This window comes from Bactrocera latifrons, unplaced genomic scaffold (genome assembly GCF_001853355.1).
Source record: "Bactrocera latifrons isolate USDA-ARS-PBARC rearing strain unplaced genomic scaffold, ASM185335v1 scaffold_17, whole genome shotgun sequence".
Taxonomy (NCBI): domain Eukaryota; kingdom Metazoa; phylum Arthropoda; class Insecta; order Diptera; family Tephritidae; genus Bactrocera; species Bactrocera latifrons.
In genome coordinates, this window is record NW_017535185.1 from 1,438,614 (window position 1) to 1,464,643 (window position 26,030).

The 26,030-nt window shown below is 36.3% G+C and overlaps 2 protein-coding genes across 3 annotated transcripts in view; one reads left to right on the forward strand and one right to left on the reverse strand.

The window, feature by feature from the left end:
• The window catches only part of LOC108966784 (cysteine-rich motor neuron 1 protein), a 378,691-nt gene extending 367,054 nt beyond the window's left edge, over window positions 1-11,637 (reverse strand). For both annotated transcript variants that reach the window (XM_018929845.1, XM_018929844.1), the window contains exons 1-2: window positions 11,206-11,637; window positions 10,653-11,083 (exon numbers count right to left, since the gene is read on the reverse strand). The gene's annotated coding sequence lies outside the window, so the exon portion shown is untranslated. The remainder of the gene's footprint in view (window positions 1-10,652; window positions 11,084-11,205) is intronic.
• Window positions 1-26,030, forward strand: part of LOC108966783 — a 102,595-nt gene that overhangs the window by 61,729 nt on the left and 14,836 nt on the right. The window lies entirely within an intron of this gene.

Here is a 26,030-nt window from a genome sequence, read left to right on the forward strand (position 1 = left end):
TTAAGGTATTGAAATCTAAGTCTAGAAAATAATATATGCCAAATTTCGTGCAGTTATCTCATCAAATAGAAACGTTTTTTATACAAAGACTAGATTTTGAACGTTCAGTTTGTATGGCAGCTATAAGATATAGTGAACCGATCTGAAATTTTTTTTCCAGGAATTGTAGCCTAGCCTTAGAAAATAATTTATGCCAAATTACGTGCACATACCTCAGCAAATAAAAAAATTTTTCATACAAGGACTTCATTTTGATTGATCAGTTTGTGTGGTGACTATATGCTAAAGGGGTCCGATCTAGAAAATTTGTTTCAGGTATTGTAGCCTATACTTAGAAAATAATCCGTGTTAAATTTCGTGAAGATATCTAGTACAATAAAAAAGTTTTTTATACAAAGACTAGATTTTGAACGTTCAGTTTGTATGCCAGCTATAAGTATAGTGAACCGATCTGAAATTTTTTTTCCAGAAATTGTAGCCTAGCCTTAGAAAATAATTTATGCTAAATTACGTGCACATACCTCAGCAAATAAAAAAATTTTTCATACAAGGACTTCATTTTGATTGATCAGTTTGTGTGGTGACTATATGCTAAAGCGGTCCGATATAGAAAATTTGTTTCAGGTATTGTGGCCTAGACTTATAAAATAATCCGTGCTAAATTTCGTGAAGATATCTGGTACAATAAAAAAGGTTTTTATACAAAGACTTTATTTTGAACGGTCAGTTTGTATGTTGAGTATATGCTATAGTGGTCCGATATCGACAATTCCAACAAGTGAGCAGCTACTTGTCGAGAAAAGGACGTGTAGAAAATTTTATAGCGAAATCTCAAAACTGTGGGATGCTGTTCAGGGTGTAACAACTAACAAGTTTATGTAATTATATGAATGTGTGTGTGTTTGTGTTTGTAGTGAGTGTGCGCAGCGTCGTAAAACTATATGCAAAATAAAATAAACAAATTAGTGTGCAAGCGCTGCACATGCTGCAACAATAATCAATCAATGTACAGCAAAAAAAAAAACCATACCAACAATAATAACAACAACAACAAGTGGTAATAATTGCCAATAAAGCAAATAAGCAATTTATGCTGCGTCGCTGCCAATGAGTTGGCAAATTGTATGAATGCATATTTGCATTCGCACTGCTGTTGTTGTTTTTGTGTTTGTTGCGCTACGCGTTTCCGTATTTGCGCGTACGCACACAAGTATGTATGTGACACAACAATGCAACAATTAAGCGCTAAGAACACAAAGTAATTAAAATTGAATTTATTTTCATTTTCAGCGCCTTTATTTACTGCTGCTGCACCACCCGCACTCCACCATTTCGCTCAACTGCTCTACAAATTGCACTTTTGTTTGTGCAACATTTTCCCAGAATTTTTCGGGCGCGTTGCATAGAGCTCAGTGGCAGCAGCAACACAATTTAAATATCTGCTTGCAAATGAATGGCAAATGCAATTATTGTCATCGCCTTGACGGTGGTGGTGGTCTGCTGCGTTACAGCTTTGTATGCAATTCTGTTACCAGCGAGGAGGGCGCATGTCTTATTGTCTTATTGCTCTTAACAGCGGCAGCATTCAGCATACTAAGTAAGAAAAGCAATAACAATAACATGGTTACCTGCCCACCACCCTGAACAATACGTGTTGTGCACCTCTTTGCCACAGCAACAACAATAAAAATGAGAAAAATCTATTACCAACGGTGGCACCGAAGCGAAAATACCTTTCACAACTAAAGAAGTTTCTATGCACAAAATGATTTCGATCGTTCAGTTTGTATTACAGTTATATGTTATAGTGGTCCGATCTGAACAATTTCTTCGGATATTGTAGCGTTCGCTTCCACCATAATCCATTCCAAATTTTGTTGAGGTATCTCGTCAAACAAAAGAGTTTTCTCTACAAGAATTATTCCCATCAGCCAGTTTGTATTCGGTCTCCACATATAAGCCGCCTTCTTAGGGAGGAAATAACTCGTGCAAAATTTCAGAGCGATATCTCAAAAACTGTGGGACTATACATATATGTATAAACTCTGTGGCAAAGTCAATATACCCTATGTAGGGTATAACAACACTGTTAAGACAATACTAGCAATGCGTGCTGTGACGTTGATGCAGGCGAGTGCAGAGCGCGTGAACATCTGCGAAAAAAATTCGCATTGTCCACGCTTGTCTTTCAATTTTATGGCATATCTTTTTCGTTTGAAATTCAACAGATGCACTGTGAGAATTGTTGTTAAGTTAAAAACAAAATCCTACGATTCTTCCCTCAAAACGCAAGCAGTTTCCCTCTGTTACTTCTCACAGAAATGACAATGAGTTTTTAAAAGCTTTATTCTAGGATCTCTTCCCGAATTCGAATTCCGTTTCGAATTTGATTTCTCGTTCCAAGTGGTCTAAATTTTATACCGAAAATTAATCGAAAAATCTCGGTACCAAAAATTAGTCTAGAGAGTGTGAGCTCTTCAATAAAATTTGTCCGAGTGATCTAAGCTTTGTACAAAAAATCAATCCAAAGAGACAAGGCTTTGCGCCAAAAGTTTATGGACATAATCTGAGTCCAAGCTCTATACGAAAAAAGTGTTTATGAAGAATAAAATCTCTAGCAACACGGAATCTGTCCTCAAACTAAGCAATGTAGCAAAACGAATTCTAAAATTTCAAAATATCTAGAAGTCTCTATAACAAAAACTTCTATGAAATTTAAGGATGGTAGTCTAAAGAAGAACTGTAGTCTAAGCAAGGAAATTAGTGTAAGCAAGGACTGTAGTCTAAGCTCTACGATGTAGCCTAACCAACGATGGTACTTTAAGCAAGGACTGCAGTCTAAGCTCTATACCAAAAAGAGGACGAAGCTCTATACGAAAAAGGCGTCCACTTTGTAATAATTTTCCGCAGTGTATACTGAACTCTTAATAATATTCAACGATAGCAAGTTTGAACTCATTTGATCGCATTTAAAGGGTGGTCCATTTGGAGAGTTTTGTTTACTTTCTATGCTGTAGAAGTGATTGATTTTCCTAAGCTAAGAAGCATACTTCAATAAGTGGCTAATTTCATAAGCTTAAGAAGTAGTTCTATATCATTTCTGCTGTGGCTTTATTAAGAGGTGAACCTTGTACATCTAAGAGTCAGGAAACCTGTTCTCGTTTGTCGAAAAATCAATACGGTTCGAGTTCAGTAGTGATGATAACATCGGCTTATAATATTTAGAAAATGTTCGTGGTTAAGTCAGTTATATGGTCAGCAGCGGTATTTTGTATATGACCGACAATTACGACCGTCTATCCCAGCGGGTATCGTAATAATCTACAATCATTTTTTTCACACTGTTTTCGAAAATTCTTCAATTGTAATTTTTGGTTAGCCAAATAGGCTTTTTCGGAGCTGTATTTTAATTTCATACACTAAGTTGCGAAATCTCTAAGATATGTTTACGTTTGCATCCATAATGAACCCTTCACACTAAAAAGCTTTTGGAAACTTACACTGACTATTCCTCACTAATGAGATTTCACTGAGCTTTTATAAGTTCTTACTGCGAGCTATATTTTGTCTTGGCATTAATAGTGAACTCTTCGCGCTAAAGAGCTTTCACTGAGATTTTTGAAGCTTTTACTAACCTTTAGAAAACTTTCTCAATAATAGTTCATCTAAGTAATCATCGCTAAAGAGCTTTCAAGGAACTTTATTAAGCTTTCACTGAGGTTTCATAGTCACGTGTTAAAATAACAACGTATCATAAATTCAGAGCTTCAAATTGATATTTTATACACATTTTTTTACAATAGTCAAGAGGTTTCAACATAGCGCTAACAATCTGATAATCTGTAAGGCACGCAAAACAAATATCCAAAAGGCAATTTATTAGTTAAAGATCGAATCTATAACATGGAAGCTATACGTACTTATGTAAAGGCTACCAATCGCGTAAAAACAAAAGAAACTGTATACGAAATTTAATGGGAAATGCCGCTTCAACTTTTTTTGCGAAACCGCAGCTGTAAGAACTAGTCTATATATACGTATATAGTGCATGCTGGTGTCAACTTGCCACTCGCTTACACACTGCGATAGTGTTGTTAGTTTGCTGCGCTTTCTGCATTTAAAACATGTGGCATGTAATATGCGGCTGTCACGGTTAAATGTCACTGGTTGTAATATTACTTTCATGCGCTTTTTATTTCCTTCGTAGTCATAGCCCTTGACGACCAACAGCAACGGACTGTCAACGCGTAAATGAATTACACACGCACATGTATATATATGTGTATACCTTCGGTTCATTGCTTGTACATTTTATACGCGCGCGTACAACGCTGCTGTGATTTAAATTGTTGACAGTCATTGCATAATGCATTTTTAATAGTGCCGTCTGTCTGTCTGCCAACCCGCCCATCTGCCTGTGCACATGCGAAACACTCAACGAAAGCGTAAAGTATAAAACAGTAAAAATAAGAAAATGCCGCGCTTTTGCCAATAATGATGTGAATCGAAATTTTTAATGGCGTGAAGCAAAGATTAATGCGGTAAGCGCGCCAGAGAAGAAAGAGAGAGCGGGAAGAAGTAAGCGTGACCCGGACCAAAAGTGATTTACTTGAGTGCGTATTACGTTCATTTCCATGCACCATATGCTGCCACAACGTCCAATAACAAACACACACCTGCTTTCAACACGCTTTACCAGGGAGTCGCCACTGCGCTCCAACGATCCCGTGAACTGCCCACCGACGGCCTTTACCTCATTCATCTGTAGCGCGCATATAGCGAGTTGCAGCCAGACATACTGGCTCTACTTATGTTTAATGTAGTATACGTTGATGGGACCCTTAAGAGTTGGGTAGCAGGTAGTAAGTTGCCTCTGGCGTGCATGAGCCACTCAACTTTCTCACCTCTTTACACTGTGAAGTTCTTCTCGCCCACGTATTTATTTACACTTATTCTTTATTGTATAGTATATATACAAGATATATGTATAATTGAATTTAATTTTAGCCGTAGCTCCACTTTAAGTAAGTGCCGCTTATTTGCCTTTAGCGTGCCTGCTTAAGTGTTGCACTGCCGCTTGTTGCATAATGCATTTAAATTGTCAATGTTGCACGACAAAAGGTGTTGAATTGAATTTGCGACCAATGTAAATAGTAGCGATGAGTTGGAATGAATAGACCACGCAATTATATAATGCCTCAAAATGCAATAAAAATGGGTTGCCATAAGTGAAAGAAAAATATATTACGTAAGGATGCTACAAAACTTTTTTATAAAATTTACTGCGAAATATAGTTTAACCTTTTCGCTACCACTAACTTTCTTTATGGATGAAGCTTTCAATATCACTAGCTTTCTTTATTGATGGAGCTTTCACACCCAATTCCACTTATCAAAAGTAAACTGTGCTCATATAAAATCTCATTTGTTAATTAACATTTGAACTAGGTACGTTGTGGAATCTATCGTTTTCCCTACTCCACTAAAGAGCTTTCACTTAGCTTTGACAAGATTTCTGTGAGCTTTCACAAGCTTTCACCGTACTTATAAAATCAGTTACTGCAGCTTTCCGAAATTACTTTTGAAATTAGCAACTATGGTTTGCTATTCCGCACCAACAAGCTTTCAAAGTATGTTGTCGAAAGTCATCACAGAGTTTTCAAAAGCTTTCTTACTTAGGGTCTAACTTAGTTGGTCCTTCGCTCTGTACTTCGTGCTGCATGCGCAAGAAATACCTGTCCCACATGGAAACTGCTTCTTGTGCAAACTAATCGCATCACCGCAATAGCGGCCAGCAAATTCCTGGAATTCGTCAGAGTGCTGGTCCTTTGGAAATACATACATATGATGGAGGACATCATACATTAGACCCAAGATATCGTTGCAAAGCCCATCTCGCTTCATATCTATGCTAGTTGGTCCTTCCACACACTAAAAAAACTTTCATTGAGCTTTTGAAAGCTTTTACTTCAGTTCTTTAAACAATATTAGTATTCAATTTATCTGCCTTATTTTTGCATTTTATGCAAATAATATGTGATATGTAATTACCCACTTTTTCAGTCTCATTTCGAAATTTTATAGTTTAGAAACACTAATAAAAGCTTTAACTGCGCTTTTGGAAGCTTTTACCGAGTTTGGGGAAGCTTTTTAAATAACGTCCGTGTTAGCATCCGTCGTTAGCCCTTGTGCACTAAAAAGCTTTCCCTGAGCTTTTTTAAGCTTCCACCAAAATTATTCAGCAATCTAGTTTTACAATCTTTGATTAATCAACACATAAAAACCTTTTAAGAATCTTTAATGAGCTTTTGGAAGCTTTTACTTAATTTTTATAAGCTTTCACGATAATGTTCGTCACAGTATTCATCGCTGAACCTTTCGCGCTAAAGACCTTTCACTGAGTTTTCAGAAGCTTTCACAGCAACTGTTAAAACAATAGCATTATTCACATTATCTGTCTAATTTTGGCACATTTTGCTAACCTGACGTTAAGAAAACGGCAATAAAAAAATATTGAAAACTTCAAAAATATAAAAGTTTTCAATGAAAGAAAATTAAAAAGTGGTCATGTTATAAACTGTAAAAACTTGTATGCAAAAACAAAGACAAGAGAAGAGCAATTAAACATATCTTTAACGGCAAGTGGTGCCTCAGCAATTACGAAAGTAACAAAAAAAACTTGCATCAAAACCTAGCGGTAATATGAGTAGTGCGAATTAGAAAGTCAAAGCGAAAAACTTAGCCATTAGAGAAAGGGCTACACAGAGACACCAGTGAAATGTTGTCAGAGCGGACATTGGTTATGCACCGGAATGCATATACTAAAGAGGGAAGGAGCGTGAGCTATACAAACGCACCGTTAAAATTTAAAAAGTGAATGCAAGTTAATTTTTTTCTTGTATGGTTTTGGTTTATTATTTTTCGCCGCTGCATATCAGTTTCAAATTGTTTTCGTACAACTTGAGTTAATTTCTTTGCCAGGCAATTGTGGCTCCAAGCAACTCAGAAATGCAGCATAATATTTGTTATTTGAAATTTAATAGCGAAAAAGTGAAAAAGAAACAAAAACAAGAAATGAAATGAATGCGCGAACGCGCAGAGTTGCACGAAAAGCTTTATGCAAGAAAGCTCTTCTGAAAAACTAATGAAATGTGAGCGAACGGTGAGGGGAGTAAGGCAATAAAATGCTAAATTTACTTGGAAAAAGTAATAATAACAACTTATGCAAGTAACGGCAGTCTGCACGGATTGTATTTGTAGTTGGACAACTTACTCTGGCCTACATTCCACTAAGGTTTTTTAGCTACTTCCACGCAATTATTTTATTACTTTTTTTATTCCCGAAAGTTGTGAATTTTTTATGAAAATATGTAATTTCAAAGTGATTTCGAAGGAAAATATTAGAAATGTTGTGGAAAGAGCGCTTACTGCATTTTGTTTGGCTCATATGTTGATTGTCGTTTATGTCCTCACGACCACTTTGAAAACGTGAAACCACTCGTGCACTCAGGATAGGCAATCATCGCCATAAACTTTTTTCATCAATTGAAACGTTTCGGTAAAAGTTTTACGAATTTCAAAACAAAATTTGAAGTTGGCTTTTTTTCGAAGCTCATTTGCGCACCGATAACACAAACATACTGACACTGAAAACGCAATAACTTCACTTAAAATCGATGAAATGTCATGAAACTCTCACTAGACAATCGACAAAGAAGGCAGATTATAATGGACCTGTCGAAATATAGTTTTGAAGTTTTGTTTACTTTACCTTGTATTTACAAATAAAAAAAAAAAAAAAAAAAAAAAAAAAAAAAAAAAAAATATTACTGAAAAATCCGAACAGAGCGTAGGAGATACATAGATAAGTAACAGTACTGTTATAACAACACCAGAACGAGTGCTTCAAGAATGATTGTTGAAAGATCTTTAGAAAACTTCGATGTCATAACTGAGCAAACTTTAAAGGGCCGTCATTTTACAAGTCAGAACAAAATCGCTAAAATGCTATTCCATAAATCGAGTTTGAGAATTGTTTCGATAATTGGAAGAAGTGCTGGCCTAAGTACATAATATCGAATGGGAACTATTTTAAAGTCGACAACATTGCTGTAGACGGCCGAATAAAGCTGGCTTTTCTTTTTGAATTAAAAAAAAAATTGAAAGAATAATTTTTTGTGTTTTTGAAAAAAAAAAGATTATTCTTTGAAAACACCACATATAATCCCTTATGTTCAAGTATAAGTATAGGCCAAATATTAGGTGGTCACATGTGTAACATTTGTGGTCCCAACTTCTTATGAGCTTTCATCAGCAGGTACAGTTTGATAACTTCCGGCATTTCATCAATCAACATTTTGCCGAAAACTTTTAGTAAACTAACTTAATTTGCTTTTTTTTTTTTTTTTGCAAGTGGTAAGTTTCTTTATTTTTGTTTACCACAAAGCTGCAGGCAATACAGCGCTAATTTTCCTCAAGTATATGCTAAGGTTGCTAAGCGCGCATAAGTTAATTTATCGGCCGAATAATAAAGTTTTATTACTTTTTGGTACTAATTCTTGCATTTCGTTTTTTTTTTTTTTAATATTTTTTGTAGTTGTTTTTTGTTAACGCTTGGAGGCGCATGTTGCCACGGCTGCCACAATTAACTTTTTGACTAAATTTGCTTAATTTATCATCTGAGCCATGAAATGTGAACGGAAAACTTTGGCAAAAGAATGCGTTCTGAGCACACACACCAACACACGCGCACATATTCAAAGCACATATTGACAAACAGAAAAGCACAGAATCAACACGTGCGTGTGTGTGTTGTTGTGGGTGGGTGTATGTGTGGGGCATGTGTATGTGCACTTCAAAAGAACGTGAATTGTGCCGATATGTGTACGCTGTAGCGTGAAATGGCAAGAATTTCAAAAATTGGTAGCGGCTAATAAAGTAAAATGCTGAAAATATGTAGCTATGTGGCTATATTTGCGTAGAATGCAAACAAAAATATGAAAGTGAACTAAATTCCACAGAAAGCAGTACGCAAACAGCAATGTAGTGGGCGAGTGTGGATGAAAGTACAACCAGCATGCCATTACACCCACACCAATGCATAATTATATGTGAATTTCATACACCTACTTACAAATATTTGTTCGTTTGTATATATGTTTATTTACATATGCTTACATCTGTATGTGACTATATTAAATAGCAAGTTCTTCAACTTTTTTTTTTCTCCCTCCACCTGCTGTTTTGCTACTTACAACCAATGATTGATTGGCTACGTATTTGTCATGTCGCTGTCAGATTTTTCCTCGTCTTGGCATTTAACTACTGGTTTCAGTTTCGGTTTCAGTGTATTTTTTTTCTTTTTCTTTTTTGCCTGCTTTTACTTCGTTGTCATGCATATTCCGTAAATATTTTTGTTTTTGTGAGTATTAATTTTCGTGCGGCCACCTGTGCCGAGTTCTTATGCGCCTTTGTTAGTCGGAAATTTGCATGTCTTTGCCTGGCTCGTTAGCTAGCTGACTGTGGTGTGGTCAATGGTGTTTAAGAATTAAAATGCAGATTACTTCTATAAAATGGGACCTTAGAGAGTGTCTTGCCGAGGTGTTTAGAAACGTTATTGGATTAATAAAATGTTTCAAATTTAAATAATTAAAAAAAAATTATTAAATAAATATATAAAAAATATATATAAAATAAAATATTAAAATATATATATGAAAATAATTAAAACAAAATATTAAAAAAGTATTTAAAAGTTATTCAAAAACCATTTGCGTGCAACCGAACATTTTATTATCTCATTAAGATAACTCAAATATTGGCCGATACCTCATATATGTAAAGTCACACGGAAGTTCTAAAACCTTCATATTAGTTTTATGTAGACTCAGGGAAGTATTGATCCAATTCAACCCATTTGTAGCACACAGTGATATTATTGCCAGGAAAGTATTATCTCTAAATTTCAATTATATATCCCATACATGGACCCATATTTTCGTTCAAAAGTCAACTATAGATAGTGGATTCCACATATTCCACACATAGGTGCTTGAACAGTTTTCGTTGGATTTGGGAAATCTTTGGTCACAGGGTGGCATACTTAAAGAAATTATTAATAAAAATTGTATACAGTTATATCAATTCATTTTTGATTTATTTAATAACTGGAAAGTGAAAGAATCAAATGGAATTTAAAATTGTGCTATATCCAAAGTGGTTTTGGTCCGATTGCTGCCATTTTTGGACTATGATGAAGGAATATAAGAGAAATGTCACGTACTAAATTTAGTCGAAATATGTCTGTCTGGTCTCCAGATATGAGATTTCACCAAAAGGTGTAAGCTTTCACGCCGATGGTCTAATTTTTACAGCGGGTCTTATAAAGCCCTCTCATACCGTCTCGGAGGTAAAATTATACTCTGTTTGACATATAACATTTTAAGGTATTTCGCTGGCTTTAATTTTTACAAATTTCAAGGGTGAAAAATGTTCGGATACTAACGAACTTAGCTCTTCCTTACTTGTATCAGTTTTAACACAACGTCCTTATGAGTTTGTGTATGTTTGGAAATTGTATATAAAAAAATTTATGTTTCTGCTTGATGTTTTATATACAATAATTAAATAACAAAGCATTCTTCAGTACTCACCAAAGAAATCTGCTATTACTGCTCGCATTCTTTGCTTAATATACATATGTATGAATGTGGAAATATGGATTAACCGCCTCTGAGCACAATATTATGGTCATTTCATTGCAAAGTGTTTATGGAACTTAATGTTTACAACAATGCATGAACGCATACATCGATTACCGCACTTCACACTTTTACCGCTCATTAATTATTATTAGATATTTAATATTTTTTAATTACTTACACGCTTTTCTTCCGCGCACTACTGTAGATTATACCGATATAAATAAGTAAATCAAAACGAACCGAACTCGACACGTATTCACTTATGCACATACTAAAAATACATACATACATAGTATACGAAACGATGCCCATTCATGATATTTTCGTTTTACATGTCACCTTTAAATATTTATTTTAACATTTCCTTTGACTCCTATAAACTATATTTATCAAAAATAATAATATTAATAAATTCATTATTTTATGTATTTACTTTATATCGCATAGTTACTTATTTTGCTGCTGCGTCATGTATTTGTATGTATGTATGTATGAAACGAACCCGTACCGACTGCACAAACAATTTGCATTCCAATTAGATTTCGCACACAAGTTTTTTTAAGCACCTTAACACACTTTTTCGCTACACTATTTGTACACTTTTCACTTGCCCTACACTTTAAACACTTCACTAAACATTTTAAAACACTTTTAAGTACATTTTATTAATTAATTATTAACAATTCATCGTCCAGTTTGCCAATTTTCTACACTTTAACGGAGAAGCAACTGTTCACCAAATTCCACTATTTGCAATGAGTATGAARGTCAAACGGTARCACATTSCAACATACTCACGCTGWCTCTCAYAGCCACTCATCAATWCTTTTGATCTCTTAATTRGTGTATTAGCGCAACAACACGCAGTCTCTCACTCCACTGCTTGATTTTTGTTACAGTTTCCAACAACAAACCATTTAGGTTTCAGCAATTATATAGTACAGTGGGAGAGAAAGAAGAGTGCATAAGCAGTTCAAGTGCGTTGCGAATTTTTTGCATGCGTGCTTCTTCTTTTGCTGGATTTCTTTTCAAATTGAGTTTGTTTTTTAGCACCTGCAAAGAATTTAACAATTTTGTTATTGCAGCGAGTTGGCAAAAGCAAATAAGCAAGAGACAGTTTGGAAATATTGGAAATGTAAATTTGTATGTGATATATAAATGTATTTATGTGTGTATGTAATTATATGGAGCTGCATATTTGTTTACTATTGATTACATATACAACATTTGATGTGTATAGATGAATATATAGTGGAAGTCAAACGGAGTAATATAGTAAGTTCGTTTGTGTGTTTGTCTTTCGCTGTTGGCATTCGCTATGGAATTTTATAGAATAGCATAGAACTACTTACTACTAGATACTACTTACTGCGATATTAGGAATTTATTTTCGGAAGATTTTTTACGGTATATTATAAGTCACTATATAATTATTTTTAAAAAGGATATAGATAGGTGCTACATATGCTGGCAACATTGAAAGTGATATTGTATATGATACTATAAAAAAATTTTGTTTACTATTACAAAGTATCTTACAACATTTAGCAAAAACTTAATAATAAATATATTCATATTTTATTAACGAAATTTTTCTATTTTATTTCCGGTAACCAATTGGAACTTGATCTAAACAAATCAAAAGGTAATCAAACTCATTAAAGTTTATATATTTTATTATGTTGGACGGTTTGCGCCTCTCATTAAATACTCTTTTTTTAAAATTGTTATTTACATATTAAATATACACACATGTATACTTTTCTTGAAATTGAAAGCACTACTCTATAGCTACTACTATTTAATGTGTTCCAAGAGTTCATAAAATGCAACTTTGGTTTTTCGATTTCGGTTGCTTTTAGGAGCTGTCCTGGAGCCCACCTGGTTCCGATCTTTAGGAGCTTTCTCTTTCTCTGCCTTAGGTCCCCTATGTTGGACATTAATTCGCTAGGTTGAGAGGTGATTTTCGTTTGCTTTACCTGCGTCGTGCTGGATTTGTGCCTAGAAGGTTAGTCTGAGGTGTAGTCTTACGCCTAGGTTGTTAAATGTTTTTTTTTTTTTGTCCTAAGAGTATCTGTAGTCATTTGCATACATACATATCTCGACGGGTAAAGGTGTATGTGCTTAATTGTTAGTAGTAGTAGCTCTGATTTCTCCGCAGCGAGCTGGACGTTGGATTCCTTTGGCTCATTTATCTACGCTTTGCGTCTCTACACTTTCCATGACACATTTCATAGCTCCTAGAGTTGATCTGTCGCATCAAAAATCGTATTGTCTAGGTGAGAGTGCTCCAGCTTCGTTGATAACCGCTTCGATTCTTTGTTTGCGTAGGCTCTCAGCTTCCCGCTGTGCCAAGCATACATAGTGAACGGTAAGCTGATGGCAAGTTTGGGTCTTCTTTCCCATTGCTGATTAGCAACAGTCGCTGATTTTTCCAGAGTTCAGGAAACATTCCGGCTTCGAGGCAGCCGTTGCACATATTCAATAGTACTGCCGGCCACTCTGTAGCGATTATTTTCAAGATTTCTGCTGTAATCCCGTACGGGTTGCAGTTCTTCGATGGTAAACTGGGGGATTTGGGGGAAATCAGCGATTATTTTCTTAATCATTTCAAACTCACGTTCTTATATGGAAAATTTTATTTATTTGACCAGGTAACTTCACAAATTGGCATTCTCTACGGCAAAATTACAATATCCGAAGAAAATGTGAAAACGCTTTTTCTTGTTTTTTCTTGCTTTTCCTCTTCTTCTTCTTCTTGCACTTTTCTGCTTTTTTAACAATTGTCACATTTGACACACGTCATTGTGGCGCTCGTTATTCATGCCATTTTGGTGTGTCAAATGGAGTGCGACACAATGGCAACATAAACATTAACAATAGCAACAAAAACAACAACAATTGCAATAGTGTTACGATTGTTTAGTTGTATATAGAGATATATAAATGTTTCTAGCTTGCGGCGCAACAATGAATATTGGTGCATAGCATTGGAAGACAAACTGTGTGGCAACAAAAGGTTGCATGTGTGTGTGTGTTTGCGCTTCAGTGCAATATAATGGCAGTTTCCTCCGAGCTGTTGCACAAAGTAAGCAACTCTTAAATGTACACACATTTATATATACTTACAGTAATTCAGTTATTGCCACGTTGCAACACGCTGCATCTCTGTGCAACACTACATCACGATGCAATATCGTTGACTTTAGTTACAGCCTTTTGTCATATAGCAAATAAATAATCGTATCTCACGAATTGTAAAGCACCGAAGCGCGCTTCATTTCGCGCTTCACATTTATTTGTTGTTTGTGGGTGCAACAACAAAAATAAATTATTTATGCATATTTATTTTGCAAGTTTACGTGTTTACTCGTCTATAATTGTATGTGTGCACAGCAGATGATTTCTAGCGGCGCATAACTGTGACAAAAAGGAGCAGGCACTCAGCAAATGTTACCCAATGAAGCTCGTATTTCGCTGCTGGGCTGGCTGGAACGCTGAATGCCTTCAAAGTTGTAGTTGCTACGAGGGTTACCGCGATAAATTAACGGGTTTTTCTAAATTGAATTCGAAATGGTAGTACATTTAGACATGACTTGTTGCCATTTGGAGATAACTTTTACCGCACTCTCAGCGAAACGCTTTTAACATGAAGCTGGTTTCTCTTGAGGCATTTGTTCAACATCAAAATCATTCAACATAAACAGATAAAGGTTAATAATTACTTGCTGTCAGGTCCGGACTCAAAGACGGAGACAACTAACCTCACGAAGCTTCTGATGAATCTATATCAATGTTGCTTCCGGAGATCGACATTTCTCGCAAAGTGTACTATCGAAGTATATTAACCTTCGGTGTCCTGCTGAAACAAAATTTCTCTCCAGTTGGCCAAAACTGATCGCTTCTGGGGTTTTTTTTTTTTTTTTGTTTTTTTTTTTAAACCGTCCGATAGTTTACAATTTAGATTCGAATCGAGAGTTTAGCGATATAGGAGCGACTCATAGAAGATGGTTCCCTTCCAATTCCACCAAAAAAAATTTTCTCATCATTGATAGATTTTGTTGATATTCAGCAAAGATTCGTAAATTTAAATTTTTGTGTACAACGTACTGTGTGTTTAACATGGGTACCTGCTGACGACAGACTTACTACACGGCGCTCAAAAGCACGGCGGCTCAAATCAATGCGTTGATCAGCGCCCAGAAAATGCCAGGCATTTTTCAATACCAATTGACAGTGTGACATCTTAAATCTCTAACGTTCTTTGGTTCGTTCTTCCCGCATTTAGGTTTAAGCCACCACGATCATCCTGCATGAGCAGGTTGGAGCGTACTCCAATGCATCCAGCTCTCCGTGTTACCAGAATTAAGTATACGGTCAGGGCTACTAGCCTAAACTACTATCTGTTGAGTTTCGATACTGCTTTGTACTGGTAACCTAATTCCTATTAAACGGCTCACCGCCTAAACAATTCAAACGTCCATAACTGCTTGGCATTCTGACTAGAGGAGATCACATCGCTAATATCTAAACGTTCAGCTTATCACCATTCCCAAAAGATCCCTAATCTAGATATCCTCGATTATGTGAGCCCAACCTTTACACTGCACCCAACACAAACACCCCGACCCATCCGCTAAGTGTAGAAATGCAATCCAAAGTTCATATCCCCTAAGCAAAAAATCCAGACTTAGACCAAATCCGAAGTCTGGATTATCCTAAACAAACCCAATGTCTCGTATGTACTCGTAAGTCACATAACCGTTAGGGCTATTGTCCCTACTCCTGAACCTATCAGCCAGAAAGCTCCTGCTCCCTAGATATCCCTCAATCTCCACAGCATCATCGGAAATCCAGTCATTCCGCAGCAATGACATACTCAAAACCCTTCTTCACCTGAAGTCAATAGCACACTGTAGGACTTGTTGAGTGGCGTGATAACAGCGCTGTCACGATAGATTGTTGACGCGAATTCTTCTGCATCCGTCGCAGCACTTCTTCCGCCATTTAGCAGTTTCGAGCAGTCCCTTCAAAGGTTTCCATTTGTGTCTTTACAGAAGCCGCCCATGGGCTTGAAACAACGTGTTTGCTGCCTTAACTTCTGGTGGCCGCAAATATATTGGTTGGCGGTAACCCTCGTGAAAAAATACTAGCGAATTCATATTCGCAAGAAATATTTGTACGTAGATATGTGTATAATATAGTCACTTATTTCGCAGCATAAAGTCGGTTAATATTTTTCTTTTGCCTTAAAAGTTGTTTACATTAATTTCCACTGAATTGCAAGCTGAAATATGAGTGTGGCATTGCGCTGGCACATTTCAAAGTGCACATTGTTGGTTATATTGAAATTTTCGAGCACTCAAGAGCCAAGTGATGGCAGCACATTTGGAATATTATTTTGTCGCCAATGTAAACTATAGCATTCTCACAGCACATGAACTCGCATACAGTGGCGGACAAAAGTATACATATATATATAGACAGAAGCTTTGACAGTAGACACCTTTGTTTGCAATTCGAGCATTTATTTTTAATTGTTATAAGCAATATAAAATACTAGCGGAAATTGTTTGCTTTAGTCGGCACACATGCAAGAGCTCGCATTGAAATTATTTTCAACGAAAGTATTTTTAATTCAATTGTTTTTGGTTGAATTACTTTTAATTAAATTAAAATGTTTATCTAATCACTTTATATAAAATTTAGCAATTTATCTGTGTTACTTGAATGAGACTATCTTTACATAATCCACTTAAAACATATTTATTTTAAGATAAATGAAATCAACCCTGTTGACAGAGTGCTCTTAGCTATTTCAACGAATATCAATTCGCCTTGAAAAGTATTAACGCATAATTTTAAGCAAAGACTTCTTGTTTTCCAGCTCTAGACCACAAAACTGACAACTACAAGCTTTCATAAATACAAAGAGCTTTTATTATCAGTGTAAACAAATTTCGGAATTTTGCAAGCAAACACAACGGCAAGATTTTTCTGTGGCTTTGAACTTTGGCAGTGACGTCATAGCAGTCCGTGGACAACTGGAGGAAACAAAAAATAAAAATGCAAACATCGGTTGCATCGCAGCTATAATACCCTTCACAAACAAAAAGAAAAAATACATAGAAACGTTTGATTTTGATTTGTGGTCAGTTTGTATGGCAGCTATATGCTATAGTGGTCTGATTTGGAAAAAATCTTCAGATATCGTAAAGCTGCTTCGATAAATAAACCATGCCAAATTTTATGAAGATATCTTGTCATATAAAAAAGTTTTTTATACAAGCACTTTACTCAAATCGGTCAGTTTGTATGCCAACTATATGCTTAGTGGTCTGATTTGGAAAAAATCTTCAGATGATAGCGCTGCCTTGAAAAATAATCCATGCCAAATTTCATGAAGATATCTTGTCATATAAAAAAGTTGTTTATACAAGCACTTTACTCAAATCGGTCAGTTTGTATGACAGCTATATGCTATTGTAGTCCGATCTAAATAATTTCTTCAGGGATTTACCTGAGGCAACTACATCTAAAGAATTTTTTCAAGGGTATCACCATTATGTAGGAAAAATATCCATCCAAATATTGTGGAGATATCTGGTCGAATGAAAGACCTTTCCGTCAAAATACTATATATTTATCTGATGTACATAGGACATTGATAAATGCCGGACTTGTAGATATCTCACTGCAAAAAAAAAAATGTTTTTGAAAGCAAAAATGCGTCAAAAACGATACCAATGGGTCAAAATTCATGAAAGAATCCATGTTGAGCACTGGAAGAATGTGATCTTTTCGGAGAAAGTGAGCTTTAACCTCTTTATATCGGATGTTATACTCCATGTGAGACGCAGCTCTGATGAAAGAAACCAAACTGAATACATACTGCCCACTGTAAGACAGTCTGTTGGTATAATTGGCTCTTATTGAAGGTCGAGTAAGCGGAGATGTCTCCATTTCTATTTTAAAGAAACATTTACTATCAGTAATATAATTTAATTATATTTATTTCCGGATGATTCTGCGATATGTCACCGATCTCACGGCTACTGATTTTTAATCTCACAATTTGCCTTCATGTTATTATTATCATTACGTTGATTTTAACTTTTGTTATTTTTTTATCTTATTTAACATAGATTTTGTAAACTAAATATGAAATGATAAATGATTATGAGTGGTTGGTGTTCTTGTTATTGATGTTGCTTTTTCTTTTCCCTTTATTTTTATAATTGTTTATAGCCTTATTGTACCCGAATATTAATTTTGATAATGATCTTTACTTCATTCCAATACACAAACCCTACTGTTAAGGTTAAGGTTAGGTCAAGCTTCTAGTATTGGGATAAATTTAGGTTAACAGATTGAACCTAATCAGCTTATAACACCGATTAATTGTGGTATCTAAAACTATGGTACCTAAAATAGATCATAAGACCCCAATCAAGCACTTTGAGTTTATAACAAATTTGTTGAGACACCTAATGACAGTTTCGGCTATATCTTCGGGTTTGCCGAACGTAATACTACCAACATGTTCCAGCCGCAATGTTGCAAAGGCTGTACAATGGAGGACAGTGCCTAAATGTTTCCACCTCATCCTCCTTTGTACAACAACCAGCGTCCGTCAAGACGTTTAGCCTTTTCGCGTGAATGTTTCATTTAATAATGTCTATTATGAGCAAAGGGCAATGAGTTCAGTAGATCTCCTGGGTTCTGTACATGGCCAAGAGAATCTCAGAGTCGCACAGAACCTGGTAGTCGATTCTAATGCTAAAAAACATTGATTTAGCTGTTGATGCCAGTGTTGATTCTGATTTCTTATTGTTGATTTCAGTTTATATTTTTAACTAGATTGTTTGTCACATCGTAAGCGATCTTAACGCGACTTTCCAGATCTTGGGTTCAAGCTTCTATGATCATTGCTATTATTTGGTCTTTGCGTTCATCACATTAGAGGCATCCGGAGTTTGGTTATAGGAAAGATTTGCGAATATTGAACCCATTTTTGATATACTGGTAGTTCCACTATTTTATTCTGGTTAGGTTTTTAGACTGATTTTAACCTTGTTATAGCTTGTTTTGTGTTTTGAAATCGGTAGTTAAAAATTAAATTAAACCTGTTTGTAATATTAATCCAGATATTGGTTTAGGCCGTGATCTTTATGTTGATGGTTATTGAACTCGATCATAGTGCTGATAATAGACTTGGTAGAGATCTCAGTCAATATCTTTTATTGAACTTGATGATTCATTTGGTATGTCTGTGGGTCTTAATTATTAACTGTAGCTGAATATAAACTTGCTTTCGACATCTTCCTTAATTCAATTTTAGAATAATGAATAGAAATGACTTCAGTCTTGAAAATCCAACGTAGAATCACTTTTGTCAACCGATGCTACCTTGGGCTGAGTAGAAAAAATTGTAAAGTAAAGTCCTCTTTCGACGAACAAAGACGGAGGCTTGAATCAAGAGACAGCGGCTGCACTGGCTAGGTCTTGTTGTCCAGATCGATGAGAATACTCCAGTACCCGCCAGTAGAAGCAGAGGAAGACGTCCACTTCGTTGGAGAGGTCAGGTAAAGAAGGACCTGGCTGCACTTGGTATCTCGAATAGGCGCCAAACAGGAAAAGATGAAACGACTGTCTCGCTGTTTCAAACTCGGCTACGCCAGTAAAGGAACAGCAGAAGAAAAGTGCTGATCAGGCTCTTGATCTTCAAACTAATTTTCATGATTACTTCAGCAGCATTCTGGTCAAGATATTGATGCTAACTTCAGTTTCAAGTCAGGCGCATAATCTTAGTCCTCATCTCTAAGCCAGTTTTAAATTTAATAGTAGTCTAAATCAAAGTAATATTTAAAGCACTAAACAAGTTCAAGTCCCAACGCATTTCTTTCAATATTCTATGATAAATTAATCGTCAGTTATCCTGTACATACCTGTTAACTAGCGACAACTCTCGGCAGCTAATTTATACACGCAGCTTGTTTATTAATTTCACGAAAAAATGATGCATGCGCATGCGCCGTATTGAAAAAACGTCTTAGGCCAACAAGTCTTCAATTAATTTTCAATTTGATGCCAATTTGTTACAGCATTTGCATCAGCAGGTAAACCGTTAAGCACAAACTGGTTAGTGGCGGACACCAAGACCACGGTCACTTAGCAGATGTTGCATTGAAAATAAGTAAAGAAATGTGGTATTGCAGTTGTTGTTGTTACTGACTCAATTACTCCAATTTTATGCGCATATCAGCGCCATAAAATCACAGCGGCTGTCGCATACTTATTCCACGCGATGCCATTATAAAAGCCGCTGCCGCCATAAGACAGCCCGAAGAACGAAGGGGGCCAACAGCAAAAAACAGCAAACAAATAGACATAAATTGCAAAAATCTTGCAGCCAGTGAAATATCAACGTTAACGGTCTCAATGCTGACATAAGAGCGCCAACGTGCAAAACAAGAGGAAAAGAGAAGGGAAAAAATGAATGACGCAGAAAAAGTATTAAGCCAGCAAGGCTTGTTGATTTTTTCCGCTGATCTGTCATATTTCGCGCACACACTACTCGAAACCAAAAAATAAAATTTAAAAACAAAAAAACAAGCAAAAATCTTAACTTCGATTGCAACGAAGCCATAATGCCCTTCACGAATAAAAAATATTCCTTACAAAAATTTTGAACAGTCAGTTTGTATGGCAGCTATATGCAATAATGGTCCGCAATGAAATTTTTTTCGGAGATTACAGCGATGTCTTCAACAATAATCCATGCCAAATTTAATGAATATATTTGGACAAATGAGAATGTTTCCCATACAAGCACTTGATTCCGATCATACGGTTTGTATGGCACCTATAAATTATAGTGGTCCGATATCGGCGGCTCGGACTAATAAGCAGCGTCTTAGAGGGAAGGAGATGCGCGCAAAATTTCAAAGCAATATCTCAAAAGCTGATGTGATATTTCTGGTCTTGGTTTTGGTCTTGGTCTTGGTCTTGGTCTTGGTCTTGGTCTTGGTCTTGATCTTGGTCTTAGTCATAGCCTTGGTCTCGATCTTGACCTAAGTCTTAGTCTAGGTGTCGATCTTGCTCTTGGTTTTGGTCCTGATCATAGTCTTGATTCTTTTTTTGGTCTTGGTCATGCTCTTGGTCACGATCTCTGTCTTGGTCACGATCTTTGTCTAGGAGATGCGTGTAAAGTTTCAAAATAATATCTCAAAAGCTGATGTGATATTTCTGGTCTTGGTCTTGGTCTTGATCTTGGTCTTATTCTTGGTTTGGTCTTAGTATTGATCTTATCAAAATTTTTATACCACGTTCAGGGTATATTATAAATTCAAGAAAGACGAAGCAGTACAAATCGAAGTAGAAGTGAAGCAGAGGAAGTTGAAAAGCAACTCATTGCCGTTTGCGCAGTAATCGCGATTACAACGCTGAACCGCAGCTGTCATTCGATCCGCAGCTGACATTTAATTTCGCCACAGTTGCTGCGTTGCAGATGATGTCGCCGTCACAGTGGCACAAAGCCGCAATCAGAAAGTTACAGCGTCTGTGACAAGCCAACGTTCGACATCTGCAACGTCGATCGCTCTCAATTCCGCAGAGCTCGATTTTGCTTTATTTTTTTTTTTTTTTTGTTGGATTTGTAGTGCCGCTTCGTTATTATGCTATGCTTATTTAAATACTGCTTTTTCTCGGTTGCAAAGAAAATATTTATGTTTTCATGGCGATTAAAGAAATCGAGCAGCCGTCGTGTGGTTTGCCGCAATTTAAAGTTGCTCAAGCTGTCGCTGCAATCACGCAGTCGGTTTAGCAGGCGTCTTCAGTGTGATGCGCTGGTGCTTCTAGGTGTCCCACAACGTGCTTAGTTTATCGGTAGGTATGGACGACCATCAAATACGCCATGGCATATCATTTCTTATTGCATTATTGCTTTTGTATTTTTCCTTCCATTTTTCGAATGGCCTCGCACATTGTCGAGCGTAAATTGATATTTGGTACAATGTCTTAAATTCTCGGTGGTTTTGTGACAAATTGCAATTGCAAACTCGGCGCTTACATTGTTGCGCTATTAAATTTACATTGGTTTATTCTGCCTTGAACGTGTGTAGAGGTACGAGCACTTCTTGAAGTAAATTTTTTTGCTGTTGTTTAACTTTGGGTGAGCAAAGGTAACACCTTCCTAAGACATTATTAAGGAGCACTTGATTTCGCGATTATATAGCTTTTTGAAATTTGTTACACCAAACAAATATCTACCGTCAATGCTTTTTATGAACTTTATGAGCGGCTTGATATCTAATTTTGTTACTTCGTCTAATGCCTTTAATTTCGTTTTGGTCGTGGTCTTGGTCTCGACCTTAGTTTTGTTCTTGGTCTTGTTTCTGGTTTTGGTCCTGATCTTTGTCTCGATCTTGGTCTTGGTCTAGGTCTTTGTTGTGGTTTTGATCATGGTCTTGGTCTTGGGCCTTGTTTTCGGTTTGGTCTTATTCTTGTTATTGTTCCTGAACTTGGTTCTGGTCTTTGTCTCGATCTTGAACTTGGTCTTGGTCTCGACCTTAGTTTTGTTCTAGGTCTTGCTTCTGGTTTTGGTCCTGATCTTTGTTTCGATCTTGGTCTTGGTCTAGGTCTTGATCTTGCTGTTGAAATTGATCTTGATCTTGGTCTAGATCTTCGCCTTGGTCTTGGTCTTGGCCTTTGTCTTGGTTTCCGTCTTATTCTTGTTATTGTTCTTGAACTTGGATCTGGTCTTTGTCTCGATCTTGATCTTGGTCTTGCTTTTGATCTTGATCTTGGTCTTGCTTTTGATCTTGATCTTGGTATTGGTCTTGATCTTGGTCCTAGTCTTGGTCTTGGCCTTGGTCTTGGTATTATATTGATATTGGAACTTATCTTGTGCTTGGGTTTGGTCTTAATCTTGGTCTTGTTTTAGGTCTCGGTATTGGTCTTGGTGTTGACTATGCTAGTGGTCTTGGTCTTAATCTTACTGTCGATCTTTCTCTTTGAAAACTTCAGTCTAAGCCTAGGTCTTAGTTTTCCTCCAGGCTTTGATTTTTATGTAGGGCTTTTATACGGAACACCTACTGGCTTTCAGTTTTTGTCTGCGACTGATACTCGAAATTACACTGGAACGTGCTTTCGGTTTTGATTTTCTCTCAGTGCCTTCTGTTATACTATTGCACTTTAACATTTCCTTCTTTTTACTTCCTCCTTTTTTCCATAGCACAAATTAATTTAAAAACTATAATGTATACAATAAAGCTGTCAAAAGGCATATCGAAGCAAGGAAATATTAAGAAAATTGCCATTCGGCGACGATGAAGTTTGCGCAAGCCTCGCTTTGTGCTTGCAACACTTTCTGTGACCGCAACTGCCAAGTTTTTCTTTTATCTGCTTTGTCGCTAAGTATTCCGCAACTCATTTCATTTTCTTGTCACTTTTGTTGTTATTTGTTCTTTGCATAGTTTTTCCCTTTGTCACTGACATACTTTCCCATAAGTTGTGAATGGAAATTAATTCTTGCTTGCCACAGAAATGCGGCGACAGGAAGTGCAGTGAAATACACCGAGGAGCTATTGAAATTTGCAACCTCATATTCATCAAATATATGTGCATAAGTAGGTAGAGTGGTGGTTGACTACTTGTGGCACAACAAAAGCGGCGCTAACTATGTTTTTAGTTTAAAGCGAAATGCAACACTGCGTGACTGAGTAGCTTTCAAAGTAAATGAGCGCTATAATGAGCACTCGTTGCTCGCAATTCTGTTCACTTAGAGAAAGTGATTTGAATATATAATATTAAAATTATTTATTGCAATTCTTAGATTATATGTTTTCATATCATAGTCGATCTAATAGCCAATCATTTGGTCAGTGTAATGGTATTTTTTAATTCCGATCTCTTTAAAAAGATTATGCTCGTCTTGTAACGGCAAAAACTCCGTTTGGCTCTAAGCAAGACAACTCTTTTTGAAGTTTCCTCAAACTGTATAATTGAGACTTTAACTTTTTTGAGGAAAAGTGTCTGCTGAATTATGGCGACTGCTCTACAAATACTTTAATATGAAGGTTGTTAAATTAACAAATATTTTCACTGATCAACGAAATAAGCCAATTGAACAAGTGGAACACAGCTGTTCTCCCATGATATAAGGCAATATTTTATTACTAGAACGAACAAGTGGAACAAATTTAACAGCATAGAAAATAAGGCAATCTTTCATTTCTATAAGCCAAAAAAGGTGATCTCTCAAAAGAGCCCATTATTTTAGTACAATGAGGCACATCATTATAATATCTTATTATTAAAAAGACAATATGAACAAGAGAAACACACCTAACAACCCAAAAAAAAAGCAATGTTTTATCCCAATGAAGGAGTGATTTTTAGCTACAGAAGAGCCACATACCAAGATGATCTTTCATTGAAGAAGGCAATATTTCAACACTAAACTGTTAGCGCCACAAAAAAGATAATTTCTCAAAGAAATTCACTATTTTAGTTCAATGAAGCACGTAAAGAAGTGGAATCAATCTGTACTCACACAAAAGGAAATAATATTTTAGTACTAGAAAGAAAAATTGAACAAGTGGAACACAACCAACAACTTAAAAGAGAAAGTAATATTTCATACCAAAAAAAGATAGATATTTTAGCTATAGAGGAGTCACATAACAACACGATCCTTCATTGAAACTGATTGTTTTTGTTCAAAGAAATACATTAACCGAACAAGTTAAACACACTATTACGATAGAAGGATGATGGCTCTTAAACGAATCGTCAGACGAACGTGTATTTAGTTCGTGTACGCGAATATTTAGTTATTACCATGGAAAAGTATTATGTATACTGCTCTTGCTATTTGCAACTTCCAAGTCAAAAAAGTGGTTTGCAAAGAAACAATTCGCGAAAATATATGCCCACCATTCTTAGTCAAAAATGTAGAAGCTCGTTTAGTTCAAATTATATCCTCTCAAGGTTGAATTTCAATAGTTACTTCAAAGTGATAATACCCTCTAGACATGATGGAAGATAACGTTGAGTAGGGGAATAGAATACTACCTCAATATATGTATACCGAAGGGACCAAAATGGGCTGCGGGTGTGGAGGAGAATACTACTTCAATATATACCAACAGGACCAAAATGGAAACAGGAACGGGGTATACTCCGAGGCTTTTAATATCTGTCTAAACTTTTGCCTATCATACTCAATATTCCAAGCGGTAGTACCAGACATAGAGAGAGCCAGTGGGTTATACTGAACAACGCAGTCAGCTAAATTAGTAAAGCCTTGTCGTCATCAAAAATCAATTCCAGCTTAGTAAACAAATGTAAGAAGCCTTTAACCACATAGGCAAGTCCACTTCTGGAAGTACTCACTCAAAGGACGGTGGACCGACAGACAGGTGATATCGGACATCCATTCGTGGATAGGCAGACGACATGGTGACCGGAATTTCCAGCTAACTTAAATACTGAGTGGACATGGGTGCTTCAGAAGCTACCCATATAGATTCCAGCACGACATTAGTGCGAATTGTCCGACGTGTTTAGAGTGCTTCGAAGGCTCTGAGCATGTATTATTTTATTGCACTCGCTTTTGAAATAAAAGGAAAAACGACACTATGTGCCAGTCCACTGAGAACTGGAAAGCTGTCAGTGAAGCGGCAGCCTCAATCATAATAAAGCTGAGTCTTGGAGAGCTGATTCGTGCCCTAGAAGAGACTGAAATGTCTTATCAATCCCTGGAAGTCATATTTAGTAAGGTGGTTCCATGGGAGAGTTTGGAGTTGGGAGTAGATTAGGTTTAGCGGATAGAAGTTCCGCCTACTTCTTCCTACTTATCTCCATAGCTTACGGTAAACTTAGATAGGCACTTTTCAAGGCTTTTATTTTAGAGACTTTTCTAAAGAATTGCAAAATGAGATATTTAAGGCAGATATATGGCTCTATGAGTGTCTCTCTGCAGCGTTTATAAGAAGCAACCTAGGTCTAAATTAGATTTCCAATAAATTACTTTTACTTTCTCACTTTTAAGCTTAAGAATTCCATTGCAAGACACATTCACACATATGCAATCAGCTTAATCACGAATAATTGTTAGCAATTCGTATTGGGCGCACATTTATACGCTTGAAATGCAAATAACTTACGAAGTAATAAGATTTGGCACACCTGCAACTGGACTAATACCAGAAGGGGTTTGCCAAATTAGACCAATGGAATTATCATCAATCCAATTGCCAACAGTGGAACACAATAAAACCAAGCAACAACAATTCGAAGCGGCAATAAGTTAGCACTAGCAAA